Source organism: Mustela nigripes, chromosome 6, assembly GCF_022355385.1.
Source record: "Mustela nigripes isolate SB6536 chromosome 6, MUSNIG.SB6536, whole genome shotgun sequence".
Taxonomy (NCBI): domain Eukaryota; kingdom Metazoa; phylum Chordata; class Mammalia; order Carnivora; family Mustelidae; genus Mustela; species Mustela nigripes.
In genome coordinates, this window is record NC_081562.1 from 8,066,928 (window position 1) to 8,089,962 (window position 23,035).

General features: G+C 43.8%; 1 protein-coding gene across 4 annotated transcripts in view; it reads right to left on the reverse strand.

Moving 5' to 3' along the window:
- Window positions 1–18,957, reverse strand: part of SGSM3 (small G protein signaling modulator 3) — a 46,202-nt gene extending 27,245 nt beyond the window's left edge. Inside the window, exon 1 of one of the 4 annotated variants that reach the window (XM_059401947.1) lies at window positions 18,854–18,957. The gene's annotated coding sequence lies outside the window, so the exon portion shown is untranslated. Of the gene's footprint in view, window positions 1–18,665 lie in introns of all 4 variants that reach the window. The other 3 variants (XM_059401946.1, XM_059401949.1, XM_059401948.1) reach the window with 3 other exon arrangements.
- Between the last annotated feature and the right edge of the window lie 4,078 nt (window positions 18,958–23,035).

Consider the following 23,035-nt stretch of genomic DNA (forward strand, 5'->3'; position numbering starts at 1 on the left):
AGGCGATAGAATGCCTCTCTTCAGGAAAGGACAATCCAAAACCCAGCTGAAGTTGTGTTGTGGCAGGGTAAAATCCCTTTACCATCTCCTATTTTTAGTAAAGCCTGCCCTACTAGTAAGAGCCTTGAAGGTGGTTTGGGGGAAAACCAAATAAAAGGTCTAAAAGTAGGGATAATAATTCCTACAGTACAGAGATGTTACGGGGACTAAATGAATTAAATTTGAAAAATCTGGGTGGAGGGTGCTGGAATTTTCACATAATGTGGGCTTATAAGGGCTTGCATCCATTTTATTAAAATTTCAAGATAAGGGATTTCAGCTGATTATATAACACAAAAGTTTTATGTATCTCATTTCCTTAGATTTGTATATAAAATAACTACTTTTTGAAAATACAAGCTACATTTCAACAATATCATGGAGTTTATGGCTCCTCCTGAATTTTACAATATTTTCCCTTTCCCTTAAACAATCTCAAACTGTGGAATGTATCATATTCATCATCTGGAGGACTTTTTAAAACCCCAAAAGTTGACTTTTTCCTCTTTTTTTTTTTTTTTAAAGATTTTATTTATTTATTTGACAGATGGAGATCACAGAGAAGCAGGCAGAGAAGAGAGGAGGAAGCAGGCTCCCTGCTAAGCAGAGAGCCCAATGCTAGGGACTCAATCCTAGGACCCTGGGATCATGACCTGAGCCGAAGGCAAAGGCTTTAACCCACTGAGCCACCCAGGCACCCCAACTTTTTCCTCTTTTTTAAAAAAGATTTTTGGGTCACCTGGGTGGCTCAGATGGTTGAACGTCTGCCTTCAGCTCAGGTCATGATCTCCAAGTCCTAGGATGGAGCCCCACGTCAGGCTCCCTGCTCTGTGGGGAGTCTGCTTCTCCCTCTGCCTCTCCCCCAGCTCTGCTTGTACTCCCTCTGTGTCTCTCCCTTTCAAATGAATAAATAAAATCTTTAAGAAAAATAAAAATAAAACAATATTTTATATTTTAAAGATTTTATTTATTCATTTGAAAGAGAGAGAACATATAAGCAGGAGGAGAGGCAGAGGGAGAGGAAGAAGCAGACTCCCCTCTGAGCTGGGAGCCCAATGTGGGGCTCAATCCTAGAACCTGGAGATCATGACCTGAGCTGAAGTCAGATGCTTAACCATCTGAACCACCCAGGCACCCTAAGATTTTATTTTATTTTTTTACAATTTTACTTATTTTTGACAGAAAGAGACATAGCGAGAGAGGGAACACAAGCGGGGGCATGGGAGAGCAAGAACAGGTTTCCTGCGGAGCAGGGAGCTGGATGCAGGGCTCGATCCCAGGACTGTAGGATCATGACCTGAGCCAAAGGCAGATACTTAACACCTGAGCCCCTCAGTGACCCAAGATTTTATTTTTAAGAATCTCTATACCCAATGTGGGGCTTGTACTTAAAATCCCAAGATCAAGAATTGCATGCTCTACTGACTGGGCCAGACAGGCACCCCCTAAAAAGCTGAATTTTTTAATCTGAAGGTCTGAGTAGAATGAGACTGTTCATTTCTTACAAGTTCCCAGGTGATGTTGATGCTATGGTCCAGGGAACACACTCTGGGAACTGCTGGGGTAAACCACCCTTTGACCATTCTTTCAAATTCTAGTTCAGATGTGACCTCCTGGAACACCTTCCCTTTCCAACTTCCATGCCCTCTACCTCCCTACTATGATAAAACTAATCACTGTACATGCTCCTACTGTTTATTTCATACTATACTGTAATTTTCATATGTACAGATCTGCCTATATCTGGTACCTAGCCTAGAGCTTGACCCATGGCAGGTGCTGACTGCATGAGGAGGGCATACCATACTCCTGAAGATCCCCAGGTACAACATGCTCCTTTGTGAGTTGCTGTGCCAGGCTCCTTCTGGTTGAAAGGCCCCCCACTTTACCTGACTTCTCATTCTCCAGGTTCAGCCCAGGCATTTCCTCCTGGAGGAAGCCTTCTCTGACACACCCCCTTACCTTAGGTTTGTGTCAGGTGCCCCTCTTCCTGTCTATAACATATCATAAAACATATTAATAAACTATTTATAACATATAACAAATCTATCCATAACATATTTATCTTAATAATAGCTATCATTCACTGCAGGCTTTCCAAATGCCAAATAAGCAGAGTTGAATTAAAATCTTTAGAGGTCCTGGGGCACCTGGGTGGCTCATCATTACGTGTCTGCCTTCAGCTTGGGTCATGATCCTGGGGTCCTGGGATCGAGACCCACATCAGGCTCCCTGCCGTTCTCCCTATTTGTGCTTTCTCTCTCTGTCAAATAAATAAATAAAATCTGTGGGGGGAAAAATCATCTTTAGAGGTCCTTTTGTCAAGCCATTCCCACTTCTGGTAATTTATCCTACGCTTCAGCAAAATGACTCCTATAGAAAGACACTCCCTACAGCATTGTTTGTGATGACAAAATATTAAAAAACCTCAGTATCCACTGGTAGGGAACTTATATAAGTTACACAACATCTATATAATAGAACAGTGTACAACTGTCAAAAAACAATGGGTCAGTTATTAATGTGCTGATACGGAATGATCTCCAAGATATATTGCTAAGTAAAAAAAGCAAGGAGCGGGACGCCTGGGTGGCTCAGTTGTTTGGGCAGCTGCCTTTGGCTCAGGTCATGATCCCAGCACCCTGGGATCTAGTCCCGCGTCGGGCTCCTTGCTCAGCAGGGAGCCTGCTTCTCCCTCTGCCTCTGCCTGCCTCTCTGTCTGCCTGTGCTCACTCGCTCTCTCTCCCTCTATCTCTGACAAGTAAATAAATAAAATCTTAAAAAAAAAAAAAAAAAAGCAAGGAGCAAAACAGCAAGAATTGTAAACATCTGCACAAAGGGGAAGTTTTCACATAAAATTTAGAAGGCTGCATGTGAGAGTAACTGGGTGGCAAAGAGACTTTTTACCTAATACATTTCTGTACCTTTTAAATTCTAAAGTATTTGAATACATTACCTATTCAAAGTCAAGCGTGAAAAAAAAATTAAAGACCTTCAGAAAGCCATATGATAACAAGATTAGGTATTCCCCTTATTTAATCACTATAAAAATAAAAATGAGGAAGTCCAACAACATTTAGATTTTTTCCAAGATGACTTTTGCTATGTTCCTATAAAATGTCTAATACCGACTTCCTTCCACTTCTTCACTGTATCTTTTGTCCCTGTGTTATGAGTACCCTCAGCACATGCCCGGTCTACTAAAGGCCAGTCCGCAGCAGATGTTCATTACATTCAGCAACAACACTAGTTCTTACCATAAGAGTGTGCAAGGGTCATGACCCTGTGGTTCTCCTCCTGCCTTGCTGGCTGCTCCTCCTGAGTCTCTTTTCCCAGTTTATTCCCTGCTGGTTCTTAAAATGCCTTAATGTTCTGTCCTGGCTCCTCCTCCAGTTCCCTGCACACTCACTGACTCTCATGGCTTCAATTTATATCTAGCGGCAAATGATCCAATTTCTATCTCCACAACCTATTTCTCTCCAAACTTCAGGCTGACACATCCAACTGCCTCCTGGGCCATTCCTCCATTTCCTGGAAACACCACGCTCGCAAATCAAGTCACTGTGAACCCTGCCCTCCTCCAATGGTCCCTATCTCAGGAGACTGGCATCACAACCTATCTACCCCCTTCTCCAGCCAGAATTGGACCTCATTGTTAATGGATTCTCCATCTTCCCACCTCCATCCCTCAACTCTTAGGATTTTCAGGATGTTTTTTCAAACTTCCCCTTCTATCCAACCATTGCTATCTCCCAGTTGAGGCTGTCATTGTTTGGTTTTTAACAAGTCTTTCAACTGGGATCTCTGCCTCCAGCCATGCCCCCTGCACCCCACACCCCATCTATTCTCTATTCTGCAGCCAGAGAAATCCTTTTAAAAATGCAAGTGGTGGGGTGCCTCGATGGCTCAGTTTATTGAGCATCTGACTTGGCTCAAGTGGAGATCTCAGGGTCCTGGGATCGACCCCTGCCTGGGGCTCCACTCTCAGGAGCATCTCAGTGGAGATTCTTTTTCCCTCACCCTCTACCCCTCCCCCTGCTTGCATGCTCTTGTTCTCTCCCCATCTGTATAACAAATAAATCTTTTTTTTTTTTTTTTTAGGATTTTATTTATTTATTTGACAGAGAGATCACAAGTAGGCAGAGAGGCAGGCAGAGAGAGGGGGGAAGCAGGCTCCCCGCTAAGCAGAGATCCTGATTCGGGGCTTGATCCCAGGACTCTGAGATCATGACCTGAGCTGAAGGCAGAGGCTTAACCCACTGAGCCACCCAGGTGCCCCAACAAATAAATCTTTACTTTATTCATAATAAATAAATAAATAAAATTGTTTCCTTCCTTTTAAAACCTTTTTCTCTGGGGCACCTGGGTAGTGCACTTGGTTAAGCAACCAACCCTTGGTTTTGGCTCAGGTCATGATCTCAGGGTTATGAGACTGAGCCATACGATGGGCTCAGTACTCAGCACGGATTCTGCTTGAGACTCTCATTCTCCATCTCCCTCTGGTCCCCTGAAAATAAATAAATCTTTTAAAAATAAATAAATAAAACATTTTTTCTTCCTCCTGACTTCAGGAAAAAGTCCAAGTTTGTTAATTTGGTGTACAAGACCCTCTTGACCTAGTAGTCCCCGCTCACCATTCCAGCCTCATTTCTCAACACCTGCCTCTCACTCGCCCTCAGCGCATGCTCTGTGCTCCAGCCACAACATGCTTCTCTCAGACCTCGGAACCCTCTGCTTTCTCTCAAAACATGCTGCTAAATGAAACAGACACTTGGCAGTATGTAAAGAAAAGTCCTGAAACTTGGGCCCCACCAAACACCATAATAAGGCAGCAGGTGGTGCTAATCTTTTAAATTGGCTCCCCACTCCAGTCATACAGACATTCTTGTTGAAAACGTGTATTATTCACTTCACCCTCGGGGCGCCTGGGTGGCTCAGTCAGTTAAGCCTCTGACATTATTTCAGCTCAGGTCGTGATCTCTAGGGTGGTGAGATGGAGCCCTGTTTCAGGCTCTGTGCTTAGCAGAGAGTCTGCTTGGGATTTTCTCTCTGCCCCTCCCCCCACCTGTCCCGTGGTGCTCCCACTCTCTCCCTCTCTCAAATAAATGTATCTTTAAAACTCACTTCAGCTTTTATCTCCGTTAGTGCCAAAGACATCTGAAGTGAAAATCCACTGTATCATCTACACTCCTCAACTGCTTTCCTCCAAACTGCCATCAGCAGATGCGCGGTGACTCCAGTAATCAGTTCTCTACTCCTGGGCCCACAGGCTTACAGCTGGGACTGCTTTCCCATCCCTGAGTCAATATTTTCTTTGTGACCAGAGAGAGAGGGTGCTCCTTCAGGCAACAGGTGTGACTGTGCAAGGCTGAGCACAGACTGTGCAAGCAGGACCCTCCCCCCAGAATCCAGCACAGCAGTTTCAGTTAAATGCAGCTCTCCTGTGCAGACTCATGACCCATGCTCAGCCACTCTAGGTCTTTCCATAAAATAATCATCTGAGGCAGTCCGGTCACTTCCCTGAGTCCCTTCCAGGAGCATACGCCTAAGACCTACAGCCTGGCAGGGCCCAGATGAGGAGAAGGAAAGCAAAGGCAAGGTACTACACAGCCCTCCTGTCAGCATGACTACCAGAGGTGGAGGCAACAACCCCTTCAGGAGTAAAACAACTAACAGTTAGCAACTGTCAACTGCAGCTCGGATAGCTCTGAAAAATAGTGATGTGAGTTTGTGAGGAAATAAAGCTCCTCGAGGGCTGTCAAAAAGGCCCCTGAGATGGGGCGCCTGGGTGGCTCAGTTGGTTAAGCGGCTGCCTTCAGCTCAGGTCATGATCCCAACGTCCTGGGATCGAGTCCCACATCGGGCTCCTTGCTCAGCCGGGAACCTGCTTCTCCCTCTGCCTCTGCTACCACTCTGCCTGCCTGTGCTCTTTCTCTCTCTGACAAATAAACAAATAAAATCTTAAAAAAAAAAAAAAAAAGGCCCCTGAAAAATTTGTATTTAAAGTGTTATACTAAGGAGCTTATGGCACTTAAAAGGAACAAGACAGAGAGTTAACAAAGTCCTTATTCCTCATATAGTTAAACCACAGAGGTCAACAAACTGCTTTAAGTCATTTATTTGGTCAGGCCATTTAAATAATTACTGGGAATTTCTCATTTGCAGATACAAAAATACCTACATAATAACTCTGAAGGGTGGTAATCCACTCCTCCTTACTCTGTGGCATTGAGCGGATGGAGGTAGGTATTAGAAGGGAGGTGTCAATTAAAGAAGGAATAATGTATTTATTGACTGTTTATCATATGCTAGAAAACCAGGGCTCAGGGTTAAGCATCTCGCCCATGTCACACACCGAGTCAGGGCCGAGTACTAAGCTGACCCTCTGTCCCACACTGACCAGCACAGCTGTCACTGGCAATTGTGCAGCACAATCTCCAGGGAAGCCCATGAGACTTGTGGGTGTATGAGAACAAAACACCTTGGGCTTGGGGTATGAAGCCCAGTGGAGACCAAGTTAAAACACAACACAAGCACCTGGATCAAGAAACTCAATTTTTGCAGACCGATTAAGCAGATAAATCAGGAGAAAATTCCCATATTATAGGAGCAAATGAATTTCTCTAACAGACCTGCACCTATAGAGATCATTAGCTTCTTTGATACCAGCTATAGTGCAAAGGCATTTAGCACAGCCATGAATGACACAGTTAGAAGGATCTTTTTGAGTATGTCCCTCTCATTTTCTTTTTCTTTCTTCCCCCAAAAAGGAAACTGAGGCCAAAGAAGTAGAAAGACTTATTTAAAGCCAAACTGTGAGCAGGTGACATAGCCAGACAAGAAGCTAAGTCTCCTATTTGCATGATTCCAACCTAAAATTGAATCAAAAACTTGGGAAAAACACGAGAACAGGAAAACTGGATCACACTCAGACCAACATCATTACCAACGGAAATCCCAGGAGAGATGTTACGAGAAGTTTTCCTCCTGCTGTTGTAACCTTGGGGTTAGGCAGACCATACTTTTTTTTTGGACCTACATTCCATTAGATAATCTACCGTTTTGGACTAGCTCTGTGTATTTCATATAAACACTGCTGATTTAAACAATCAGGCCCACACAGTTAAAATCTCCACACTGTAGGAATCACACTACCACTCTGAACTAACCACTGAAGCTCTTGCCTCATCCAGCCTCAGGTGAGTTTTCAACTGCTCACTGCTCTCTTAGCCCACGTGACTCCAGCACAAAGTGAGGAAACCAGCTCCAAGCGATTTACCTTCACTGTTGCTCAGCTGGACTTTCATTCTTCTCTAAATGACTTTCCACCACGTTTCCCTTAGTGCTTCATTCAAACTTTTGCCCTGTTTCTTCAGACACCCACCTGTCCTCTGCTGCCACTTAGTCCCTCCCAGCTGATGACCTGGTTTCTACCTTAATGAAGCGGAGGTCATTTGGCTTAGGCTTCCTCAACTTCTACCTCCTCCGTCAAAACTGCCCCATCTTTTCACAGTTTTTCTTTCCAACTTCCTCTCAGAGGAAGAAGTAGCCTTCCTTCCTTCCCAGGCTAAGTCCTCCACTAATAATAAACCTTCCACCATTTCCCTCACTGCATCTCCAGCTTCCTGCCAGCTGGCTTCAAGTGCAGTGCCCATGCTCCGACGCCCCTCATCCTTGCTTACAACAGACCCAAACAAAGCCGCTTGGACCCACTCAAACCTCCTACCTTTCCAGCTCTTCTTCCTCTGCTCTGCACATTTTTAAAGATTTATTTATTTATTTATTTGACAGACAGAGATCACAAGCGGGCAGAGAGGCAGGCAGAGAGAGAGGAAGGGAAGCAGGCTCCCTGCTGAGCAGAGAGCCCGATTCGGGGCTTGATCCCAGGACCCCGGGACCATGACCCAAGCCGAAGGCAGACGCTTTAACCCACTGAGCCACCCAGGCGCCCTGCTCTGCACATTTTCAAAGGCAGAGTCGAATCCTGCAACCATGCCTCCTCAGTCAACTTGTTCCTTGGGCTTTTTCCACCTAGCTTCCTCCCTTTGCACAAAGACTTTCTGAAGTCTCCAGTGGTTTCCTTGTCACCATATGGAATCCTCTTCCTTTGGCTTCATTTCCTTAAATTCCTCGAAGCATCTGACTGCTGACTTACTTGGGTTTCTCGAAACTGTTCTACGACTCTGAGAGCACTGAACACACTGGTTTTCCTTCTTTACTTAACTGCTTCTTTGCTGACTCCTCTTCTTCCCCCCTGACTCCCAAAAAAGACATTCCCCAAATCAGCCTCCTCTTTTTCAATCCACTCCTAATGGATTCCTACTTGAGAATCTGTTCCTTCATCTTCTTCAGCGGCCCCCATCTACCTTCTGAGTCAGCTCCTATTTTCTCTGCACGTGCCCTCTGCTTCAGCCACTGGACCACTCACTGCCATCTCAACATGTCTCCAGATTTTTTTTTTTTAAGATTTTATTTATTTATTTGACAGACAGAGATCACAAGTAGGCAGAGAGGCAGGCAGAGAGAGAGAGGAGGAAGCAGGCTCCCTGCTGAGCAGATGCTGGACTCTATCCCAGGACTCTGAGATCATGACCTGAGCTAAAGGCAGCGGCTTAACCCACTGAGCCACCCAGGCGCCCTGTCTCCCAGATCTTTACTCAGATTGTTTCCTGCTTCAAAGGCCACCTCCCATTTCTGAATGTCCTGATTCTATCTTTCAGTGCTCAACTCAAATGCCACTTCTGTGAAGCTTTCTGGAGCCCCTCTCAACATTTACTTGTCCCCATCTAATGCAACATAGTTACATTTCTCTCATTTTTAACTAGTTGTGTCTACCTTAACTCTAGTAACGTGGAAGCTCCAAGCCTCTTTAGCAGTTAGTACTTAATATATATTCAATACATGTTTGCTTAGTGACATGAATATACCTTCCTTAGAATTTTTGGATTTGGTGAAGAAATCTATGTTCATCTTATTTATACATGGTACCATGGGAGCAAGAAGTCCTAATTTCGACGATTTGTTTTGCTGTGTGACCTTTGGGTAAAATATTTAATCTCTCATAGCCTCACCTTCCCTATCAAGTAAATTACAGTATATAGTGCCTACCGATTGAAGTACAGAGAAAGTACTTAGAACCTCACCACAGTTATACATACTTAGCATAGAGAAAATATTTTCCAAAGATGGGCCACAAGAATATAACCTATCCCATATTCCCATATGCTTTTTTTTTTTTAAGTAGGCTCTATGCCCAATGTGGGGCTAGAACTCTTGACGCTGAGATCAAGAATAGCATGCTCTAGGGGCGCCTGGGTGGCTCAGTGGGTTGAGCCGCTGCCTTCGGCTCAGGTCATGATCTCAGGGTCCTGGGATCGAGTCCCGCATCGGGCTCTCTGCTCAGCAGGGAGCCTGCTTCCTCCTCTCTCTCTCTGCCTGCCTCTCTGCCTACTTGTGATCTCTCTCTGTCAAATAAATAAATAAAATCTTTAAAAAAAAAAAAAAAAAAAGAATAGCATGCTCTATCAACTGAGCCAGTTTCAAGACTACTTAAAAATAAAATCTTTAAAAAAAAAAAAAAAGAGATCAACGTGCTTGGGTGGCTCTGGTCCATTAAGCATCTGCCTTTGTCTTAGGTCATGATCCCATAGTCCTGGGACTGAGTCCCACGACAGGCTCCCTGGTCAGTGGGGAGTCTGCTTGTCCCTTTCCCTCTGCCTCTTCCCTCCCATCTCACATCCCCTCCCTGGATTGTTTTCTCTCTCTCTCTCAAATAAATAAATATATATTTTTTTCTTTTAAGGATTTTATTTTTTTGAGAGAGAGGGAGATAACAAGAGAGGGAACACAAACCTGGGGGCTGAAGAGGGAGAAGCCAATGTGGGGCTATCCCAGGATGCTGGGATCATGACCTGAGCTAAAAGCAGATGCTTAATGACTGAGCTACCCAGGTGCCCCTAAATAAATAAAATCTTAAAAAACAAAGATTGTTGTTTTGAGCCAGTAAGTTCTGGGGTGACTGTTACACAGCAACAGATAAACTAAAGAACTGGTAATACATCCAGCTATTATTTATATAATGTCACTGTAAATTCCAATCAGTTTCCTCCCACCCTTTACTTTTCATGACAAGACCTCATCTTTTTACTGTAATCTCATATGGCAAGCATCACTCTTTCATTTAACATAATGAGTGCTTACTCTGGGTCAGATCCCATTTTAGACTCTGGAAAAGAAGAGAACAAAACAAAATCCCTGCCTTGTAAAATTTTTAGCCTAGTCGGGTAGAGAGACAGCCAAATGAATCCATAATGTCAAATAACAATTACTGTAATTTAATAAATTACACAGTAATTTATATATAATGCTAGGTAGTGATAAGGGTTCTCATGCTTATTACTTATCCTTATAGAAGCTAAACAAATCTATATTCTACCAGAAAAGCACAAAGTACTCAGAGCGATCTCAGTTTAAAATAAAGGATGGGGGACGCCTGGGTGGCTCAGTTGGTTGAGCGGCTGCCTTCGGCTCAGGTCATGATCCCAGCGTCCTGGGATCAAGTCCCGCATCGGGCTCCTTGCTCAGCAGGGAGCCTGCTTCTCCCTCTGCCTCTGCTGCCACTCTGTCTGCCTGTGCTTGCTCTCCCCACCCCGATAAATAAATAAAATCTTTTTAAAAAATAAAATAAATAAAATAAAATAAAGGATGGAATAATATTTTCTGTTTTGTTTCCAAAACATTTCTGAACAATGCCCCATGCATTTGTTGGTCTTTCTGGACACAGTGGCCAAGCAAATCTATAAACTCCAGGTCCCTCCATTAGATCTTAATTGCTCATTTTATCAAAGTAATTTGGGGCTCAGTTGTTAAGCCTCTGCCTTCAACTCAGGTCATAATCTCAGAGTCCTGGGATTGAGACCCACATCTGGCTCCCTGGTCAGCAGGAAGCCTGCTTCTCCCTCTCTCACTCCCACTGCTTGCGTCCCCCCTCTCACTGTGTCTCTCTCTGTCAAATAAATAAATAAATAAAATATTTAAAAAACAACAATAAAGTAATTTGGAATTTCTTTGTTGTATCAGTAAGCTTCTAGATTCACCTCTTAAATGTTGTATAGTTAATATTTTAGTTAATATTATAGTTAATATATTTTAGTTAATATATTTACACTTTCCAGTTCCTAACTGCAGTTATCTTGTGTTGTTAAAATACTTGTGATTTTCCTAATGGTTTAAATGGTTTAAATAGATTAGTAAAATTTTCCTATAACTTTCCCCCAAGGACTTGGTTCTTCTCCATATGGATGAATAAACATTACATTAATGTGAAAAGAAAATATAATTTACAAAAATAAAAGTTGTAGAACTCTTTCTTTTTAACTTTTTTTTTAAATTTTATTTATTTGACAGAGAGAGATCACAAGTAGGCAGAGAGCCAGGCAGAGAGAGAGGAAGGGAAGCAGGCCCCCTGCTGAGCAGAGAGCCCGATGTGGGACTCGATCCCAGGAACCCGAGATCATGACCTGAGCCGAAGGCAGCGGCCTAACCCACTGAGCCACCCCAGGTGCCCCAAGTTGTAGCAACTCTTAAAGAACAGACATAACTCATAAAATTAAATACATTTCCATTCTGTGGTTTACATTTATTTAAAAAATGAACTTTAACTCACTTCCAAAGTTTACTATTCTGTTTATTTGCCTATAGCATTTTCTACCTATTCTTGAATCTCAAAATAAAAATAAACCAAACACACCAAAAAAACACCACTCACACAAATCTACTAATACATTTTCTGGTTATAAAAGTCATAGATACTTGTTGTGGAAAAGCTGGACAATTCACAATTAACAAATGAATAAAGAAATGAATGCCCAAGGGCACCTGGCTGTGCCACTTGGAGGAGCATGCAACACCTGATCTTGAGGCCATGAGTTCAAGCCCCAAACTGCGTACAGAGATTATAAAAAATAAATAGGGGTGCATAGGTGGTGCAGTTGGTTGAGTATCTGACTCTTGGTTTCAGCTCAGGTCATGATTTTGGGGTCACGAGATTGAGGCCCACTGTGGCCTCTACGCTGAGCATGAAGTCAGCCTGAGATTCTCTTTTCCTCTCTCCCCACCCCTCCCACTCATGCAAATACTTAATCTCTTTCTCTCTCTCTCTCACTCACACACATACCGCATAAAGAAAATGTTAACAATCACACAAAAACATTTCCATCATCACAGAAAATTCTACTACATTGTGTTTCACTATTACACTGCCTCCCAGGACTAGGTTTTATAGTGGATACATCTGGTCTGTGTCCACGGGATTACAATTCCATTGACCAGGCAAATATACACACATGAAATAACAAACACAAGGCCAGTTAAAAATAAGAGAATAAACCACAAATATTAATCGAGTTTCAAAGAAACAAAGAGATAACTATAGGTTGATATGGAAAAGCCTTCATAAAGGAGACAGATATTTATTTATTGGCTGAATAATTCATTAAGGGATATGTATATATTGCACTAGGCACTATAAGGAACTGACAAGATTCAGGGACATTACAGTTTGATAAAGAGATTAACTGTCAATCACCACCCTCTCCCCATTTCTGTCATTACTGAGCTGTATGATATTGGGATCTCTAGTCCTTATGAGGGACCATCTCAGACTTCTAGTCCTAAAGTGCTATGATCCAAAGAGAAGAAAAAGACACCAGAGAGTAAGGAAAGCAACTGACAAAGATCCAAAGTTGAGAGAATGAGGTGTGCTCCCAGAATACAAAGCACACACAATGGAGATTTTGTGTTGAGGAAATAGTCACTCATGTATGTCAACATACATTTACTGAGTATCTATTATGTGCCAGGTACTGTTCTAAAGTGATAAGGATACAACAGTGCTCAAAACAGATTTTAAAAATCCCTTTTGGGGTGCCTGGGTGGCTCAGTGGGTTAAAGCCTCTGCCTTGATCCCAGAGTCCTGGGATCAAACCCCATATCAGGCTCTCTGTTCAGCGGGGAGCCTGCTTCCCCCTTTCTCTCTGCCTGCCTCTCTGCCTACTTGTGATCTCTGTCAAATAAAAAATAAAATCTTTTTTTTAAAAAATCCCTTTTTTCCCTAGAATCTGGCATTCTAGAGGGGAAACAAGTAATTAAAAAATAAATAAGATACTATATTGTTTGCCAGGTGATTAGTGCTACAGAGTAAAATGAAACAGGAAAAGGAATAGGCAGTTTCAGAAAGTGGCTATTTTAAATGAGGAGTTCAGAAGCACCCGGGTAGCTCAGTCAGTTAAGTGTCTGCCTTCAGCTCAGGTCATGACTCTGGGATCGAACCCCCATGTTGGGCTCCCTGCTTGACAGAAGCCTGCTTCTCCCTTTCCCTCTGCCCCTCCTCCTGCCCCTTCTCCCTGTGTGTGTGTGTGCATGTGTTTATGTGTGTGTGTCTCTCTCAAATAAATAAAATATTTATTAAAAAATAATAAATGAGGGGTTCAGGGAAGACTCCGTGCAAAAATGAAATCTGAGCCAAGACCTGAAGAAAGTGAGGGGCCAAGTGAAGCAGAGGTCTGGGACAGAGCTAAGAGCAACAGATAGCTGTAGTGAGGCAGGAACAGAGGAGACCAAGGTGGGAGAGTAGGGAAAGGCAAGAATGGTTTGTTCTAGACTGATCTATATGTCTCCAAGTCCAAAAACACAGATTTCAGAATTGAAGGAAACTTTATAGGTCATTTAGTACAACTACCCATTAGATTACTAAACCCATACTACTCTTTCCAAGTGACCATCTTGTCTTGCCTTGACCTATTTTATTTTTTTATATTTATTTATTTTTAAAGATTTTATTTATTTATTTAAGAGAGAGAGCACAAGTAGGCAGAGTGGCAGATGGAAGAAGCGGGCTCTCAACTGCGCAGGGAGCCCGACGCGGGGCTTGATCCCAAGACTCTGGGATCATGAACTGAGTAGAAGGCAGCCACTTAACCGACTGAGACCCCAGGTGCCCCAAAGTTTTCAAAGTTTAAAGTGGTAGAGCAGAATCTGAACTTTGCTGTAGCTACTCCTTATTACTATACTCCACAGACTTTGAAAGTGGGAAAAAAAAAAAAGTGGTATTTGGACTTTAACCCTAAACTCAAGTCACACAAATTAAGGGTATTTACAAATGAAACTCAAAACTCAAATACAAGAAGAGGGAAATGAACTGCTGATACATATCTTTAGAATATTAGCTAGAAGCCTAACCAGATATCTAGAGACAATGAGGAATACTCCTATCGTTTTGCTAAGAAAAAGTCTTCTCTTAGCTTTACTGGAAATCAGGCCCTTCCCAAGTGTAAGCCTTCTGATTAGAGCTTTCAATCTCTCTTTTTTAAAAAGATTTTATTTACTTATTTGACAGACAGAGATCACAAGTAGGCAGAGAGGCAGCCAGAAAAAGAGAAGGGAAGCAGTCTCCCCGATGAGCAGAGAGCCCAATGCGGGGCTCGATACCAGGACCCTGGGATCGTGACCCGAGCCGAAGGCAGAGGCCTTAACCCACTGAGCCATCCAGGGACCCCTCAATCTCTCTCTTTTTAAAAAAAGATTTTATTTTTAAGTAATCTCTATACCCAACATGGGGACTGAATTTATAATCCCCCAAATCAAGAGTTGCATGCTCCAACTGAGCCAGCCAGGCATCCCTTAATCTCATTTCTAATGTTACTCTTACTGACAAAGTTATTTAATGATTCCAAAGAAGTTAACCTCCCAAAACAATTCACATTAGCAGAGGAAAAGAAACACCCACAAAACACATGCATCACACACTGAGAAGTAGTAGAAATATGTTTATAACTGTGAGAAGCATAATGTTAGAAGATCCAGTTAACTGTGCCTATCAAAAAAAGGTAAATGTCACTCCTCATTTATGAATATGACCATCAAGGAACCTAATGTTCAAAAAAAGAAGGAGAGGTGATTATATGTATACTGTTCAAGCAATGGTGTCTTCAAAATCAGTTCATAAGCCACACTAACAGTAAGCTTCATTCAGTCATGGGGTGCTAAGAGTACTATTCATGTTCTGAATACAATATCCTAAGAGGTATTCATCCATCAAATATTTATTGATCACCTACCACTGTTCCAGAAGACAGCGGTAAGGTGGTAAAAAAGATAAAAGGCTCTACTCTCATAGAGCTTAACATTGTAAGCAGGTATTATAAAAAAGAAATTGAGGCTCAGTTCCCAGGTCTGTTAGACTCTAACACCTACACTATATATTTTGACGGTATCAGCTTCCACAGGCAAGACACTGCTTCTCCTAAAACTCCACACCTAACCATGCAGTCCTGACAGCCCTGTCTGCAACGGTTTAGGGTTCATCTCTGTCAGCAGTCCAGTGTCACTTTCTCAGTGAAGTGTTCTTCCAAGTCCCAAGAGCAAAGTGCCTGGTCAGCAGTTTAACACATCATACTGACATGAGTTTAATTCTTTTTCTCCTTCATTAGTCCCTAAACTCCCTCAGGGCAAGAACCATGTCTTAGCCTCTTTATATGTCTAGAAGACGGTACAGGAAACATTCAATAAATAGCTGAGTGGAGCTCATGAGAACATTTCCACAGAGTAGAGGGTGGAAGTCAGATTGGAATGAACGAAGGAGTCAAAGAAAGAGAGGGCAATAGTGTTTGCTCTTCAAGAACAAGTCAAGAAAGAAAGGAAAAGGAGGGAAATGGAAGTAGTCTGAAGGAGACATGTGATCACAGGAAAGTTTTATATTTTTTTTAAGAATGAGAAAGATTTTTGGGGCACCTGGGTGGCTCAGTGGGTTAAGGCCTCTGCCTTTGGCTCAGGTCATGATCCCAGGGTGCTGGGATTGAACCCCACATTGGGCTCTCTGCTCAGCAGGAAGCCTGCTTCCCCCCCCCCCACCTGCCTCTCTGCCTACTTGTGATCTCTGTCTGCCAAATAAATCTTTAAAATAAATAAATAAATAAATGTTTCATGTTTAAAAAAAAAAAAAAAGAATGAGAAATATTTGAACATACTTGTTGGGAAGGTAGTACAGCAGAGTAGAAAGAGCAGGGATGACAGAGTCAGACAGGCGTAAATTTGAATCAGACCCTATCTCTCACTATATCTGTAGGCAAATTACTTAACTTCTGTTCTTCAACTTAAACATAAGAAGAATGATATACCTACACCTCACTGTGACAATGACAGCATGTGGCAAACAGAAGAAATCCAATAAATGCTATTAATGACTACTACTGTATGCAGAAGCCTAGACTCTGGTTTTCTAAGCCCTCCTACATAGCTCGTGCTTCAGTGCAGATTTCCTATCCCAGTCTATGTGCAATATGTGATGGCAAAGAAACAGGATCCTTATTTCTTCTGTGTGTACCACCCTCTGTGCTATTCCACTTCTTAGTGACAGTCTGCATGAGCTCATGAATGGCTACTATGGAAAATTACTAATGTCATCAGCTGAGGAAATAGAGACAATCTGGAAAACAAGCAGATAAAACTGATGTTAAATCATCAAATGTACAAGATTCTGGGCTCCTGCCAAAACTCATTGAGAGCTAGGAAGAGAGAAACCGAAAACACAAACACACAGAACATTGTTTAACTTCCTAAGCCAACAAGGTGTTCCCAGCATCCACCCCAGGCACAGAAAGATGGCTTTCCGATAAAAGGAAGGGTTCTTGGGCTGCCTGAGTGGATCTGCCAGCTGAGCCATCCAGCAATTCCTTTCAGTTCAGGTTCTGATGTCCTAATCACAGGATCAAGCCCCACACAGGATCAAGCAAGCTCTGCACTTAGTGCAAAGTCTGCCTCAGATTCTATCAAATAATATCTTTAAAAAAAAAAAAAAAAGAGAGGGACGCCTGGGTGGCTCAGTTGGTTAAGCAGCTGCCTTCAGCTCAGGTCATGATCCCAGCGTCTTGGGATCGAGTCCCACATCGGGCTCCTTGCTTGGCAGGGAGCCTGCTTCTCCTCGCTCACTCTCGCTCCTCTCTGACAAATAAATAAAATCTTAAAAATAAAATAAAGTAGCCCCTCCCATCTTCCATTAAAAAAAAGAGAGAGAGAGAGAGAGAGGGTTCTCTCCTGAGTTCCTTTCTCAATATTTCACCCTCATGTCAGAGTCATTCCTATGAATTGCTACTCCAGTTCACCAACTTTTCTGTCATCTCGTAAGTTTCCAAATTCACAAGATTAGCACACTTTAAAAAAAAAAAATTTAAGTAATTTTTATTCACAGCCTTTTAAAGTTAGTGCCCTCATGCTCACTTCAGTAGCACATATACTAAAGTTAATAGTCCACGCCCTTCCTCCTAACCATATCACACATCTCCATGCTTAAAAAGGGACGCAGTGAAGAGGACTAAAGCCCAGGCTACTGTGACAATTAGTGATGAAAAGCCTACATATAGTTAGGATTATGGGAAGACAGGAAAGATACTGACTTCCATTTAGAATGAGATTACAAATAAATCCCTGAGAACAGATATGAATAGTAGAACAAAGATGATATAATTACTGATTAGAGTTCAGAGAAAACTAGAAGATAAGGAAAAGAAGATGAGGAAGAAAAGAAGTAGGAAATATATGTGTTATCTACAAACTTAATCAAAACATAATCACTAAAAGCTACTAGTAGGGGCACCTGGGTGGCTCAGTCGGTTAGTTGTGTGACCGGTTCGTCTCAGGTGGTGGTCTTGCGGGGGGGAAATCAAGCCCCAAATAGGGCTCTATGCTGAGGACAGAGTCAGCTTCAGGTTCTCTCCCTCTCTCTTCATCCCTGCCTCATCTCAATCTCTCTCTCTAAATAAAATCTTCCTTAAAAAATAATAATAATAATAAAAGCTACAAGTAAACAAGTCAAGGTTGGAAATTCAGTTTTTGTGAATCAGAGTCTTATCAGGAACTTGAATTTACCAAGTAAAAATAAGAAAGAAGGGCAAAGAATAGTTCAGGACACATCTGACAACCCACCAAAACCCAAAGAGCCAGGAACCCACCACAAATGTCACATGCAGCACGAGACTGGAACCTACGACAGTCACCCGTCACAGAAAAGAAACTTTAAAACATCTTTTCATCATCCATAGAAAAAGCATCCTGGATCATTAAACTAAGTAAAATTTTCGGAATTCCAACCTTAACCACGCTGAGTGATCTCGGCTAATACATGCCTCAGTTTCCCCAAAGTTAAAACACACGCATTACAGCGAGTCTCCGCCTGCATCTGAGCCTGTGCTCTGACCCCGGACCTGACTCTTCAACGTCAAGTCACGAATTAAGCCTGAGCAAGCCAACAGCTTAAATGTGCCCGAGGAAAAGAAAAGAAGAAAACGCGCCCCCCCCCCCGCCCCCGGCCTGAGGTGCGGTTTCTGTAAACCCGCTCGCAGCTGCTCACGGAGAGGTATTATTCGGACTCGAGCCCCCAGGACAGGGAGGCTCCGGCGCCGGTGGCCCCCGCTCCCGCGGTCCGCACTGGGAGGCCGCCCCCGCCCCGGGCGGGGATGCGGGGGCGCAGCGACACGCGGGTCCGAGCTCCGCGGCCGCCCCGCAGGCCCCGCACCCGCCCGCCAGATCCCGCGCCCGGCGCCCCCGGCCGGCGCCCCCACCCACGCGGGCACCTGCGAGGTCCGGCTCCGCCGCTCTCCTGGCCGCGGGCGGTGCTTCTCCCCCTCGTCTGCCCCGTCTGCCTGTCAGTCCTTCAGTCGGTCGCTCCACAGCCGCCCCCGCGACCCCACCTCAGAGGCAGGTGTGGGCGCCGGGCTTCGCAGACCCAGCGAGTCACCGCCGACCTCTCCTCCGCACTCACCCGCCCGGCGCGGGATGTCCAGCTGCCTCGCCGCCCCAAATCCCCGCCCCTCAGCGCCAACCCAGGTCCGGCTCGCCGCTCCACCGCTCGGACCCAGTCAGCGCTCGGTCGCGCCACCGCGCACGCGCGCTGGGCCGAGCGGGGGCGGGGGGGGTGGTGCCGTTGAGCATGCTGGGGGCTGTAGTCCTCTGGAGACAGTGGACTGCGGCGGCACTGGGGTCTGCGCGCTCCCGGATCCCACACACGAGCCTCCTTTCCGAGCTGAGATCCGGTCCCCTGGCGAACGGCGAAGGGGGCAGGGGGCGCACAGAAGTCCTTCAAACCCATTTTTTTAGCTCAGCGATACCCACTGGCCTTCGTCTTCACTGCAGCCCGAGGAGCTCAGGGCAATATGGGGTAGACCAGCAGCTGGGATGCGGAATAGACAAGGCAGGACTCTGGAAAAGAGCGGCTCTTACTTGATGCTCATTTTCTAAATATTTAAGTGCCTTCTTCACAGGTGTACAGAACCAGCCCTAAAGCAGCCTGAACCACTCTTACACAATTCACAAGCCCTGCAAGGAGCCACAAATTGGAAAAAAAATTTGGTTGCGGGCATGCCAGAAAAATTCACTCTTCCGGCAAGTGTAAAGCAGTGGGCGTAGTCAAAAAGCTGTGTTTGGGTCACTCAACCACGCTAACACTTAGCTCATCCATGAAATGAAAATGTGAACCTATGCCTGTGAGAACTAGAGGTTGTTTGAAAATGTTAAAGCACGGTACGAATGAACAGTCCAGGAAGGTAGCAGGCCCATCTCCATTGGATATCCAGGCCTTAGTAGACGGCAGATTCTATCCTGAAGAGAATGTGTTGGGGTGCCTGGCTAGTTCAGTCCGTGGAGCGTGCCACACCATCTTGGGGTTGACGTTTGAACCCCATGTTGGGTGTAGAGATTACTGAAAAAGAATAAAATCGGGGCACCTGGGTGGCTCAGTGGGTTAGGCCTCTGCCTTCCACTCAGGTCATGATCTCAGGGTCCTGGGATCGAGTGCCGCATCAGGCTCTCAGCTCGGAGGGGCGTCTGCTTACCCCTCTCTCTCTCTGCCTGCCTCTCTGCCTACTTGTGACCTCTCTCTGTCAAATAAATAAATAAAATCTTTTTTAAAAATTACAAAAAAAAAAAAGAAAGAAAAAGAGAAAGAAGGTCATCAAAAGCTACAATAGTATTTCAGGAGTGTTCTAGAAATTTCTCCCTACCCGGAAGAGATTATTTAGTTTTAGAGCTGCTTATTAACCTAAGCATGGGCTCCCAATAGTGTTCCAGGGGGTTGATGCCTAGGTGAAGGAATAGACCATTGGCAAATTCTAGAGTCAGCAAGTCAATCTCAGTTGGGACCTCACTGTATTGTGCTCACTTTGCAAAGCAATTTCACGTTATTTACATCCCTACGAAAGCTCGGTGAATTTTATAATTTGAATTTTACAGAGTACATTGGCAAAACCAGTAAGTGGCAGAGCAGAGATCTGAACCGTTTCTGGGGCTACCTTCACTTTCCTTCCCAAATTCTGCTTTCTTAAAACACCCCCGCCCCCAAAAACACCCATTGACTTAGAGCAATGAATTCCAGCCTTTTTAATTTGGTAACATCCTTTTTTCTCATCTCACAACTGTGGCAGGGGCTATGTTTCTTAAGTTTATGGGAGAACACAATTTCTTGAGACAGTTGTCACGCCAGCTGAGGTGTCAAAACTCAATGGTTAAGTAATGCTAGCTTCAGCACAGGCCCCTCAGGTTTTTGCAATAAGTCATTAGCATTTCATTTTTGCTAACTTTCCCTACACACTTAATAAGGAATTAAGGACTTGTCAACACTTGCCAAATGAAGCTTCTAGCCCTCCCCCCGCCCCCGGCATTCCAGTGAAACATCTATCAGAGATTAATACTGGGTAGGCCGGGGGCACCTGGCTGGCTCATTCTGCAGAGGGTGGGGAGTTCAAGCCCCACACTGGGTGTAGAGATAATTTTTTAAAAAGTACTAGGTACGTCCAACAGCCACAGGAGATAGAAAACCAGTACTTCCTTTTAAAAACTGGCAGATGACCTAATGATTCTATGAAACTTTCTTAAGTGCTGTGTGAGAATTCTATAGATACATTTCACCTCCATTAGTCAGACAACAAAAAAGAAAGGAAAATGCCAGTCTTAAAAGCTTCCTAGGATGCCACTCAAGGCAAAGCCCTTCTCAATTTGTGCCATGGGAAGAGTGGATAGAGCCAAGTATATTGAAGGAATTCTGCCAGGCACCAGGCTGGTGGGAAAAGCAGTATCTGCAGACGAAGGGAGGCTTACAAGGTGATAAAAAACCAAGGGAAGCAGTGTGGATCTGTTGAAGTTACATTTCAAAAGCGCCTTTTCTCAGTGGTGCTTTAATGGACTTTACATGTGTTCAGATGTTAAACAGTGTATGTCCCATGGAGCCATTCAGCACTTTGCTCCATAAGCTCCAGGAGGGCACTGACATTCACCACTGTACTCCCAGTACACAGTAGGGTGCGGAAAAAGAAAACGGGTTAAACCATGAAATCTGGGGGCGCCTGGATAGCTCAATTGGTTAAGCAGCTGATTCTTAATTTTGATTCAGATAGTGATCTCTGGAATTGAGCCTATGAGGATCCACGCTCAGCGAGGGAGTCTGCTTGAGGACTTTCTCCTTCTCTCCCCCTCTCTAATAAATCTTTTTTTTTTTTTTTTTTTTTTAAGATTTTAGTTATTTATTTGAGAGAGAGACAGTGAGAGAGAGCACGAGCGAGAAGGTCAGAGGGAGAAGCAGATTCCCCGTGGAGCTGGGAGCCCAATGCCGGGCTTGATCCCAGGACTCCAGGATCATGACCTGAACCGAAGGCAGTCGTCTAACCAACTGAGCCACCCAGGCATCCCTCTAATAAGTCTTAAAGTATGACATCTGGAACAGAATAAAAATACCTTGTAAATACCTAGTTCCTCTAGGTTATCACTAAAGAAATGCTTTCTAAGTGTAAGGTATGATTTAACTCCTTTCTTGAAAGAAATGAGCAACTTATTTAGAACTAGGAAATGGACCCCTCTGAGATCTGCTCTTTATGTTTGCATTTCTGCTTCATATATTTTGGGTTTTGGTTGTTTTTTTAAAAGATTTTATTTATTTATTTGACATACAGATCACAAGTAGGCAGAGAGGCAGGCAGAGAGAGAAGGGGAACCAGGCTCCCTGCTGAGCAGAGAGCCTGATGCGGGGCTTGATTCCAGGACCCTGGGATCATTACCCGAGCAGAAGGCAGAAGCTTTAACCCACTGAACCACCCAGGTGCCCCTATATTTTGCTTTTTTTAAAAGATTTAAAGTTACCTCTACCCCCAACTTGGGGCTCGAACTCACAACCCTGCGATCACAAGAGTCACTTGTTCCACTGACTGAGCCAGCCAGGTGCCCCTGCTTTAATAATTTTAAGTACACCTGGCCTGTGCTCTACGATTGGTATTATCCTAATTACAGCTCTTTTAAGTTTAAAGGAAAACTACTAAGTTAAACAATTAGTGTTTAAAGCCGTGGGAGAGGTAAGTTTTCTCATGATTTTAAACTTCTCAGGACCATAGAGCCACAGCAATAAAAGGCTAGATCATTCATGGATAGAAACACTGGGCTCAGTCATGCTCCCCAAATTCTGTCTTGACTTCTGGTTATGTTCCAGATAAGCTAAATTTGAACTAAAATTTGTGTCCACTAGACCACACCTCTGATAAAGAATATAGCTTGTAAGCAATATATACGAATCCCAGCACTTAAAAATATTATTATGACTAAATGTAATTTGTTCTAAATGGGAATTCTAGAACAAAAAAAGGACATTATCTAAAAACTTAAGGACTTTTTTGATAACATATTAATAATATTGGTTCATTAACTGTGATGACTGTACTATACTACTAATGCAAGACATTAATAAGGAAGATGAAGTGTGGGGTATATGGAAACTTTGTATTATCTTTACAATATAAAAATATTATAAAATTGTTTAAATAAAAATTGCATTAAAAACCTGAAAAAGGGGCGCCTGGGTGGCTCAGTGGGTTGAGGCCTCTGCCTTCGGCTCAGGTCATGATCCAAGGGTCCTGGGATCGAGTCCCGCATCGGGCTCTCTGCTCAGCGGGGAGCCTGCTTCCCT